Source organism: Prinia subflava, chromosome 7 (genome assembly GCF_021018805.1).
Source record: "Prinia subflava isolate CZ2003 ecotype Zambia chromosome 7, Cam_Psub_1.2, whole genome shotgun sequence".
Lineage (NCBI taxonomy): Eukaryota > Metazoa > Chordata > Aves > Passeriformes > Cisticolidae > Prinia > Prinia subflava.
Genome location: NC_086253.1, coordinates 30544714 through 30555553, shown reverse-complemented (window position 1 = coordinate 30555553; position 10840 = coordinate 30544714). Strand labels below are relative to the sequence as shown.

The window sequence follows — 10840 nt, the reverse complement described above, 5'->3', positions numbered from 1 at the left end:
GAGGGGTATTTTTTAGTCTGCACCTGTGCTCATCAATTAATTGTCATTTATCTTTTCCGCCTTTAGTTTTCCCCTCCCAGCTCTCTTTAATTGGTCCGAAGCACCTTTTTCCCCCTCTGTTCTCCCTAGAGACTGTAAACCATTGGCTGGAGGCGGCCAACCCCACCCCCTTCTCCCCCCTTCTCTGCTCCCCTTAAAACCCTGTGTAAGTTCGAAATCGGGGTCCAGAACCGGGCTTAGAGTTAATAAACTCTCTGCCGCACTGTTCCTGGATCCTCCTTTCCTTCCTCTGTCTCGCCGCTTCAACATCTCCTCATAAGCTCCTACGGGGCCGTAGAACCTGTCGGAGTCCACTCTGCCCGCACGGTTCACGGACTGACTCTGGACAGCGCCTTGTCCCGGTGCCTGGGCTAGCTCGGGGCGAGAGCCAGAGGCTTTTAGAGGCACCGTGGCAAAACCCTGCTAACTTAATCTCACATCCAAGCTTCACACTGGGAAGATGCTGCAATAGCAATTTTATTTGTGTGTTCTGTAATCGTAGAAAAGTGACAGAAGCAAGTAATATTCAACACCATTTAAGCAGCTGACATGCTACAGATAAGAATGAAATTGCTTTGACTTCAGAAAAATTTTATTTTTTTAAGGCATTAGGTCTAGAGTGAGCTAGTGATAAAACATTGAAAAATAGAAAAAGAAACTGTCTATATGATCTTTTCCTTCTATTAATTTCCCTTAAATAAATCTTAGTGCTAATCATCCTTCTGCAGCCCCATGATAACTACTGTTATATAGCTGAAGGCTTGGAGCTCTTGCACAGACACGGCTCCTAAAGGCTCAGAACCACTTGTTTTCTGGCAAGACACACTTTCACATAAATCTGTGCAAATAGTCACTTGGAATTATATCTTCACCTTCATTTCTGCCACAGATGGTTCCTCTAATAGAAAGATCATAACGACGGCTTTTAGAAAAAAATATTCCTTTAAATAAACAAAACAAAATGAAACAAAATAAATCCACTCAACCCTGAAAAAAAAAAAGGTAAGAATGTTGTGCTGTTTCTAACAGCTAGATTATCTCCCATTTTTCCAGCTTTTCTGACTCATCTGCCAGCATCTTGCTTGGAGAAACCCTCCATTGTCACCTCTTATTTGTTATCAGGTGCCACATAAATTTACTGTCAAACATTGCCTCTTCATCACATCAAATAACCCCATCAGCTAGCATGTCTTGGCACTTTTTTTACAGGTCTCTTCCTCGCTCTCTCCTTTGACCAAATCACTCATCACATTAGTGTTATTTTGGTTATTTAAGTATCAGCTCAGGTGCAGCATGCCGGAAAACTGGGATTCTAAATGTTCTTTCTGTTCAGTCATTTATGGACATCTACAAAGAACACCAGTACTCTCTTAGGAAGTGGGCAGGTTTGACTGGAAATATTGACATTGTGGCAATATATGACTCTCTCAAACATCTTCTCATGATCTGTGATTTAACCTTTCCTAGCAGCCATCCTCCCAGCCAGTACCCTTCTGCAGGGTTTACCCAATCTTCCTTGCTGTAATATCCCTTCCCCATGGACTTGACAAAGGCAATTAAATGCTCAACTGTTCTAACATGGACTGAGCTATTGCGTTAAGGGTAACTCTGCTGGTTCATCATGTTCGCTATACAACCTTTCCCCTTCCTTTCCTCTCAGAATAACAAATAGCCACATTTTGTTGGTTTTTTTCTCTTCTTATCATAAATCTGCTTCTGTGAAAGTGTGTTTGCTTAGGAAACAGTGTATGTGGAAAACACCAAGGTGTAACAGTTGGTACAGAACAGTGCAGTTCTCATTCTGCATATGGGTATGTAAACTCATTGAAATGACACTAAAGAAGGGGGGAAAATAGCCCATTTTTTACCTAACTACCAAAAAAAGTAATTAAAACCCTCTAGAAGAATATCACACATTTTTTCAATCACTAATATCAAAAAGAAAAAACCTGTATTTATCTCTTGACATATTAATAGGAATAAAGCAGTTTAAGAGGTATTTTAACTCCACAGAAGATGAAACTTATGTTATTTGCCTTAAGAAAATGCTTTCTAAAATTATTGAATAGATTTCTTCTTTGGAATTGTGCTAGAAACTGTGAGTCAATTCTTCTCATTTAAGAATAATGGAAGGAATAAATAATTAATTACACATACAATGTAGAGGTTTATCCCACAAATAATGGCCTGTAAAGGAAACAGTTTATTACATTAGGGAATCAAGTAAGCTACAATTAGTCTAATTGTTAAAACATCCAGAGTATTTTCTAGTTCTTCACCAGAGCTGCTTGTAAGGAGGTCTGAACCTTGCTTTACTGGAAAGCATATGGATGAAAAATTACACATGTAACTAATTTAGCTGAGAGATCAGTGATCTGTTCACCAGCACTTTTTGTGAGGATATACACTGTATGATTGTTTTCCAAACTGGGGAGGAAAAATACCAAGGATTCTTAGAATGATGTTTTAGCTATTACCGAGAATTTCATCAGCAAAATTGTAAGATCAAACCCAAATTACTATCCAAAGATATTTTCAACATTTTCAGCAGCACCACTCAAGGATTTTCTCTGGCATACCTCACCAATATGCTGTCAAGGCAGTAAGTATACAGTTTACTTCAAATAAGTCATATGAATGTGAAGTTTGTGGTAAAAAAAATTAAAGAATATTCATTAGTAATTGAGCCTCAGAAGATAATAAAGACTTTCAACTGTGATGCTATACTTTTCTTAAACCAAAATTGGCACTGGCCAGCAGAAAGGTTTGTTTTGTATTAATGCAGTTCTTTAAATGTAGTCTGCATAAGCAAAGGGGAACAGTAATCATCACTTGCCAAAGAATTTGAATGCAGTTATCAGTCATTACTGGCCCTCTCTCCACCTCAAAAAAAAATCCCAACAAAAAAACCCAAACCAAATAAAAAAACCCATCACAACAGAGTGCTTTAACCTCCAGCCTGCAGGAATTTCATCTGACAGAAGCCAGCTTCCTGATGCCAGAGAACCACCCATGAACACACTGCTGTGTAACAAACAAATCCACAACATGGTGTTTTCCTAAATGCAGCCAGGATAAGACTTATCACAGACTATAAATCCACCACAGCCAAGCTGTTTTGAGTGTTGAGAGCTGCAGCCCCCAAGTTCTCGCACCAGTTTGCTATCCAGGAGCCCACAGGTCTGGGCCATGTGCCCCCACTCCCCCCACACCAGAAGCAGCAGTTCTTTGGACCAGAATCTCCAATAAGTAGTGTCAGAAGCACTCAAGTTGTCAATTACTGACATTCCAACCACAGCCTTCTTGGCATCTAAAGCATTAAATACTTGAGTTAGGCTTCAGTGGGGTCTGCACTTATATTTTGGCATTTTTCAAAAACGTGACAGGAGGAAGGAGAGGTTCTCTCAGCAGCTAAACAGGCAGATGTAAGACCTGGAGGGTCATGAGGACAACAGTGAAGTCCTATCTGACAATTCCCAGGAAATTCCCTTCATCACCCGGCCAGAGGCTAGCTGGGAGGAATGTCTTTCATTGTGTCTGCTGAAAGTCTGTTATTCTGAACAAACTAATCCACATTCATTGGACCAGGGAAGCAAGGCATCACTTTGCAATGCAACAATTAAGGTCCCTAGCTGGGAGTAGGGAAATTTAAATTTCAATCCCTATTACAACACTGCTTTTCTAGACAATTACCATATAATATTAAAGTACACAAGCAACCTTTAAGAGTCAGGAACAGAAACTGAGTTCCCTAATAACCTATTCAAAACCATCCATTACCCTGGATACCAGCAGGACACAGACTTGGCCATCCTGTGCTGCTGCATTTTTACTGTTATTGATACTCAAGTTACCTGGTACTATTTCAAATTATTTATACCTGCTGCAATCATATCTATTATTAAAGACAGACATACATTTATCTTGGAGTATGAATGCATCTGAAAGTATCCTTCAGAGCCATTTGTGGAGCCTGCTCCTGACGACTCCTATTAACAAGAAACAAGGAAAGAATATAAAAAAGCTCTGTTAGTCCATTTATTCCCTTTCCCAATATTCACCTCTTGCTTTGGTGTCTCCAATTCTTTCCCATGCTTTATTCCACTTTGGGCTCCAGGCTATTTTCACCCTCATCATCCTTTGTCTTTCATTTCTCTTCCTTATTTAAGTGATTATGTCTTTCTCTTTTTTTCCTCATTTACTTCTATTTCAACATTCAGTGACATGATCCTGCAGTATTCCTCCTACAGTTATAAAACTCAAAAATGCATGGACCAGAAGAGGTAAGGAAGAAAATAAAAGGCAGTGAAGCAAAAGTCATTATCTCATTATTATCTCTTAAAAAAAAAATTGAAGTATCTGGTTTTCAGTTTGATTTTTTTTCTTGATTGCTGTATGAAAGGCCTAGACAAACAACCAAACCAGGAAAAATGAAAGAGCCATCAGAGTGGAAGGGTTGCAGTGAATGCTGAATGAACTGTGATCTTTGGCAGGATGAAGATCAACACCACAAGCTTTCAGCTGTAGCGATCCGTCGATACTTTCCAGACCGTCCCCAGGGTGACAAAGACAGAGGCATTTTTAAGTTGTAATTGAGATTAGCCTTGATACATACAGTTGGAGCCATGCCTGTGAACTTTGCTAAAAGGCTGGCTATGTAAACTATCTATCACTCAGTTTCACATGAGCAGTAACCTAGTGACACCACAAAAATCTCACTATGTCTCTTGCTCCACACGTTCAGCCGCAGCAGCGGGCTCATGCCAGGGTGCTTCAGCTGTGCTACTGAAGTGTTTGCCTCCCAAGGTCTGGAGCACCATATAGACTCTCCTGGGGTGCCCAAGTTTTGTACAATGCTCAGCACTGTAGCCCAAAAAGCACTCTTGCTCTGATCCAGCTTACTAGATTTGCAGTCACGTGCTAACTGAAAACCCATAATAGTACTGACTCCAGCATGCTTTGGATGAAGCCCATAAAGACACACAAGATTGTTTTTCATGGATGGGAATAAAATATTTTGTTTGTTTCTACTAAGCCAACCACAATAAATAGTTCTCTTTCGTGTGGTGATGGAACAAAGCAATCATGCTGTATTCCTTTTTTAATTATTAGGTTGAAAGAAGCAGTCTCTTCCTGGCATGTTTAATTCTGAATCATATTCATCACATATATAAATAGCCAGCAACTGTATATAGTAGAGAAGGGCAGAGAGGAAGGTCAGGGAATTAGCTTGATGTCAAGAAAGCATTTCCTGTGGAGTCACCAAATGTGTCCTGGATACAGACTCCTATGTTGGCATACAGAGAGCCTGATGGCTGCTGTGCCCTCATGCACCAGACATGCCAGGTGTCTCCAACCTTGCTGGCATTTGGAAGCTTCTCTTCCCCAGAAATCACAGAGGCATAATTTACTTCTTGCGGCTTGATAATGATGAGCAAAAGATTTTTCCTCTTTGCCTTATGTTACGGGCAGTGCCGCCACTGTGAAGACACAACTTTAGTGCCAAATCCCCAGCAGCTACTCCACTGGGTCAGGGAGACCACCACAATATGAACCTTCTCTCCTGAAACCTGAGTGGACAGATCCTGGAGGGAAGTGCTGGCTCTGCTACCACTGAAATTCAGGATGTCGAGTCCAAAGAAGTGGCAGCAAGTAATACCATGGACAGAGTGCTAAAAAGAGTGACAGCAGAGTTAAAAGTTGTGGCCAGTCACTAAACTCACACACTTTCTATCTGGTTTATAAACCAGATAGAAACAAGTTTATAAAACACACTGCATAAACACACACTTAGCCCAAGACTGTCATTGCACATCTTAGGCCATCAAGAAAATTATGCGTGAACCTCCTGAGACTTTGCTGTAACCTGGACATTGCTTTAGTGTTGCTACACACGGTTTCGCTAACCCCAGACCCACGGCAGCTCTCAGCGGACTTCACAGAATCCTCGAGGTTGGAAGAGACCTTTAGGATCATCAAGTCCAACTATCAACCTAGCGCTGCCACTGTAACCACGAAACCCTATCACCAGGCACCGGATCCAGACGCTTCTTAAGCATCTCCAGGAGCGACGGCTCCACCGCCTCCCTGGGCATCGCAATAGGTTGCAGGAACTTCGCAGGAACAAACTTCTTTTCCACGCTCCGTCATCGGGGACGGCCGCAGCGGGCACGGAGCGAGCGCGCCGCCTCCCGCAGAGCCCTGGGCGGGAGGGATGGTAGCCCGGCACGGCGGGGCAGGGCGCTGCCGGCGGAATGCGGCCCGGCCGGCCCCGGCGCTGCCCCGGGCGGGTGATTTAGCCCGGCTCTCCAGCACCGGGGCATCCCGGGCTTCTCAGCCCGCGCGCCGGCCGTGGAGCCACACGCGGTTTAGGAACTGAAACGAGACCAGGCAGGTTTTGTCGCCGTCGGTTGTGAGTTTAAAGCAGCGCACTTTGCCCGGCTGGAGCAAGGTCACTGCCTGCCCCGGCTCGGCCAGGGCCCGCCGAGCCCGCGCCCCCCTGGTCCCGCCGACAGCCCTCAGGAGGAGCGGCCGCCTCCCCGGTTGCCGCGGCCGGATCCTCCTCCATCCCGTGCGGTATTTTTAGCCGCTGACCCAGTTACCCCGCTCGGCTACCTGCGCCTGTCTCCCCGCCCGGCCGGGCCCCCCCACCGACAAACGCACCGCCCAGGACCGGCGCGGCCAGCGCCAGGTGAGGGGGGCTGCTGCGGGGCAGGTGCGGCCGGAACGCGGCGGCGGCGCCTCGCACAGGCCGGCCCGGAGAGGGCGCGGGCTGCAGGAGCGGCGCAGCCCGGCGCGGGAGAGCCGCGAACGCCGGCCCGGCGGCGCTGCCGAGGGGCGGCCGGGCTGGGGCTGGTGCGGGCGCGGCGCTGCCGGGGCCTCCACGGGGGCGGAGGGGGGGCGGTGCCGGCGGTGAGAGCGGCCGCGGCGCAGTTCTCTGCAGCGGCGCCGATCTACAAGTGAGGGGTAGTGTGTGCGTGCCGCCGTAAGTGCTGTCTTACTGTCTTTTGCAGAAGTGTGAGTGCTCCCCTTTCTCCCCTTCCTTTTCTTTCCTCGCTCTCTCAGCGAGGGCTTCCCGGACTGGCCGGATAACGGGGCACGGGAGCGGAGCGCGGCTGGGGCTGCCCGGGCGCCGAGGTGCCGGCGGGGGAAGCGGGTTACTGCCGCCGCTCCGTCCTGCTCCAGCTCACTTTGCTTCTTTTCTCTTCGGCGATTGCCGCGGCCCCGGCGAGGGGAGGCTGAGCCGCGGCCTCGGGGCGCAGCGCAGGTGCGGCTGCGGCGGGGCCCGCCCCGAGGGGCCTTTCCCTGCACTGAGGGGGCACAGCTTCGGCGGGCCAAGGTGTGCGTTTGGACTGTTCGAGATTGAGAGATACGGAAATTGTATTGCTGTCGCAGTGTGTTTGTTTATTTGTTTTCTTGTTTGTTCTTTAATCTAGATGAACACTTGACACCGTGTTTGATATGTGTAAAATGTGCTACAGCTTGCTCCTGTGCACCCGGAGTGCTTTGGTCCTGCACTGCAAGCACGAACACTCCTGAGATTTTTAAAGGAGTATTTTTAATGCTTGCTCCTCTGCTTGCTACTATTTATACCATGCAAGGTTGGCAAGGAGAGGAGAGTCAGAGTTTGAAAAGGACACTGAGCTTTAACTTGATACCATTGTTCCAAGGCCAAGGCGAGAGAGTGCAGATATTTAAAATAAAACAAAACAAAGAAATGCCCAGAAAACAATCCCATGAAAACACCCTACCTCTCTGTTTTTCTACTGCATGGTCAAAGCAGAGAACTGAGCATCCCCTCCTGGTTAGGGTATGTAGGTGATGTTCTGCTATGGGGTCTAAACCTGTGCTTTGGTTTTATTATTTGTTTGCTTTATGCGTGTGATGTGATGGACAGTACAGCTGGTTAAACCCCATACCAGGGTTTATCTGAAAGATGAAGTCTCACACTGTGGCAGATGCATGACTTCCACTTAGGTAAAATAAATCATTACTGGTCACTGCCAATGCATTGGAAGGTATTAGAGTAGCTATAATGTAAACTATTGTTAACACTAAGTCTAACAAGTTGGATGATACCTGTGCTGTTGAATCTATATTCATGGTTAATCAATTTCTTTCTTCTTTTTCTGAATTAATTCAATACACAGTAATACCTCTCTAAAGTGAGAAGAGATAAGCTTTTCATATAGTGAAACTTAAATTTTGGGAGTAGAAAAGCTTTAATCTTCATCACTTCTATCACTAAGATTTTCAGAGTGGATGGTGATAACTAATACGTTGGATTTCCCTCTCCGGATTGCTAAATAAGATTGGTATTAAAAATTGTTTGTTCCTCGTGACACGCACCGTGCTGTGGTGGAACTGCAGAGCAGCGTTGTAGCGGCTGGCTCGCGTGACTGCAGACCAGCCACTGGGGTTAGCTTAGTTCTCCTAGTGCTCATTATCGTGGGTGAGCAATAGATTGCATTTGAGCTCTGTTTTTATGGAGTAATTGTACGTGTGGTAACAGGGCTCTGCTAAAAATTCATGTAGTCACTTTTAAAACACTGCAGACCTTTGATTTCTGGCTGAGATCAGTCTGCCTCAGAACTGTGGCTGAAACTCTGGCTGATCATAATCTGGTAAATCTGGTGCTAAAACTGTACCTAATATGATTTTCTATTCAGAGTAAGCATGATTCTATATGTAAAGATTCCATAAGCTGAAAATATTTGAATGAATGTTAAATTTTTAATAGCTAGCCCCTTAATGGGTTTCATGTTATTTTTGAGCAATTGTGATTCAGTAAATAGGAAGCCTTACTGCTGGATGCATAATTGTTCCTTATTCTCATGTGTTTTACTTACAGCTGAAATCAATATCTGAGAATTGACTAACTGCAAAACTGCAGTATCAAGGCCTTGAAAAAGTCAAGATTTGACAGAGTAATGTTACTAAATGCATTTGGAGCTTCTACCTCTTTCATTTTGTGGTTTCAAACTTTTGTCTGCAACCACATATGTAAGAAGTAGGTTTCTTTTATAGGCAGAGCCAAGATTCTTGTACAAAAATGTCAACTCTAAGGAGGCTTTTTTTTTTTTTAAAAATCTAGTAGCATTTACTATTGAGGTGAGATTTAACATGTCGGGTAGCTAATGGTCTCAACAATCTAGCAAAATAATTGCTAAGATTTGTAATAGGAACTGTGGAATGCAGATTAGCCAGCTGATAGTGTGGGACTGATTTTTTTTATCTACAGAAACAAAACCACACATTTTTATACATATATATGTGCCATGTACATGTATAAATGTGTACGTTTTGTATAGAAATGTGGTATATTACATATTCATATAAGATGCTAAAGTGTACCACTGCTGTATATTGAATGTTTGATGATGAAAGATAATCATATGATCAGAAGTGCTATGTGTGGTGTGTATGATTCAACAGAAGCTGCTAAAGTGATTGTCTACCCCAAGTCCCTATTTCTGTTCAAGTCATTTTGTTCTACTCATTCACTTTCATGATGTATCCTGATTTACTGTTTAATTGGGAAAATCAAGCATTTTTAGTTGCCTTTATGCCATTAATTTAGAGGACTACCTGGCAAGTTTGTGAAGTGCTCATTCTATGGAGTCATTTGGAATTAAAGCTGGAAAAGTTAATGCACTTTATTCTGCTTTACTTGTTTGCAAGAATTAGTGCTTCTTCAGTGTTTGTGCTGTGGAGCTGGCTGTTGTACAGTTTGCTCTATGCAAACATTAAAGTGGGAATGATAACAGCCTACTTCTTTTTAAGGGAGTGCTTGCACTATGGAGGTTTTTGCTTTTCCTGATTTATGTACAAAGATGTTTTTAGACTCAGTAGTTGTTCTGATGGAGGCATGGGAAGAATTGTTTTCTGCTTTCCTGTTTTCTCTGTTGTTGCAAAAATGATTCCACGGAGTATGCTACACATAGGTATGCTTTATTATCTGACAAAAAAGTCAGTGCTGGTTGATAATTTTGTGTCCTTCAAGTAAAAAAAATTACTGAGTCTTAGTTTTCTACATGAGAGGACTTTTTCAGTACCAAAAAGTTATGTCAGGATTTAAATCATACTGTTCAGTGGGAAATTTCTTTTTTCCCATCCCTGGCACCTATATTAACTTCAGTTTTATTTAATGGACTTCTCCTTCCCTTGATGAATTGCATTAATCCTTTCACACTAAGTTAACTCAAACTACTTTAGTTACTACTCTTTAGTTTTTGCACCAGGAAAAAGTGAAGCTGCTCTTAGTGGATGACGTTGATGTGATCTGTGAATTTCCCACTTTTATTGACTCACAAGTCTCTGTTGTCATTCCTCTTTAGATGGTTCCCTTACATTTGTCATTTTTGTTTGGCTTTGTCATAGAATTTATTTGAGCCCTTCCAACTTGTCTAAGCTGCCAGTGTGCACTCAGCAATCTTCAAATATTTCAACATTTCACAATTATTTTTCTTTTGCAGTCTTAGATAACTCTCAAGGTTGCTGTTTCCTTGAGATTCTCCTTGGGGTTGCTGACCCCCAAGGTAATAAGGGTTCTCCCAAGGTTGCTGTTCCCTGGGAGTTTCCTCTGGGTTGCTGTTCCCAGAGGTAATAAGGTTTTCAGTCTTCTCTTTGCCCTAAGTGTTTCACACCAGAGGTAGAGACGACAAGCTGAGTCCGCCGGTGCACATTTCCAAGGTTGTTTATTCTTCATTATCTCAGTCCTTTTTCAGCTCTGCCAGGGCTCCCTGGCAGGGTACCTTATCTTAGTTCTTTCTCAGCTCTGCAAGGCATCCCCAGCAGAGCA

At 43.8% G+C, this 10840-nt stretch overlaps 1 protein-coding gene across 3 annotated transcripts in view; it reads left to right on the top strand.

Moving 5' to 3' along the window:
- Window positions 1-239: 239 nt before the first annotated feature.
- MTUS1 (microtubule associated scaffold protein 1) overlaps window positions 240-10840 on the top strand; it is a 147592-nt gene continuing 136991 nt past the window's right edge. The window contains exon 1 of one of the 3 annotated variants that reach the window (XM_063402038.1): window positions 240-6730. The gene's annotated coding sequence lies outside the window, so the exon portion shown is untranslated. Of the gene's footprint in view, window positions 6731-6815; window positions 7025-10840 lie in introns of those variants that run through there. The other 2 variants (XM_063402039.1, XM_063402037.1) reach the window with 2 other exon arrangements.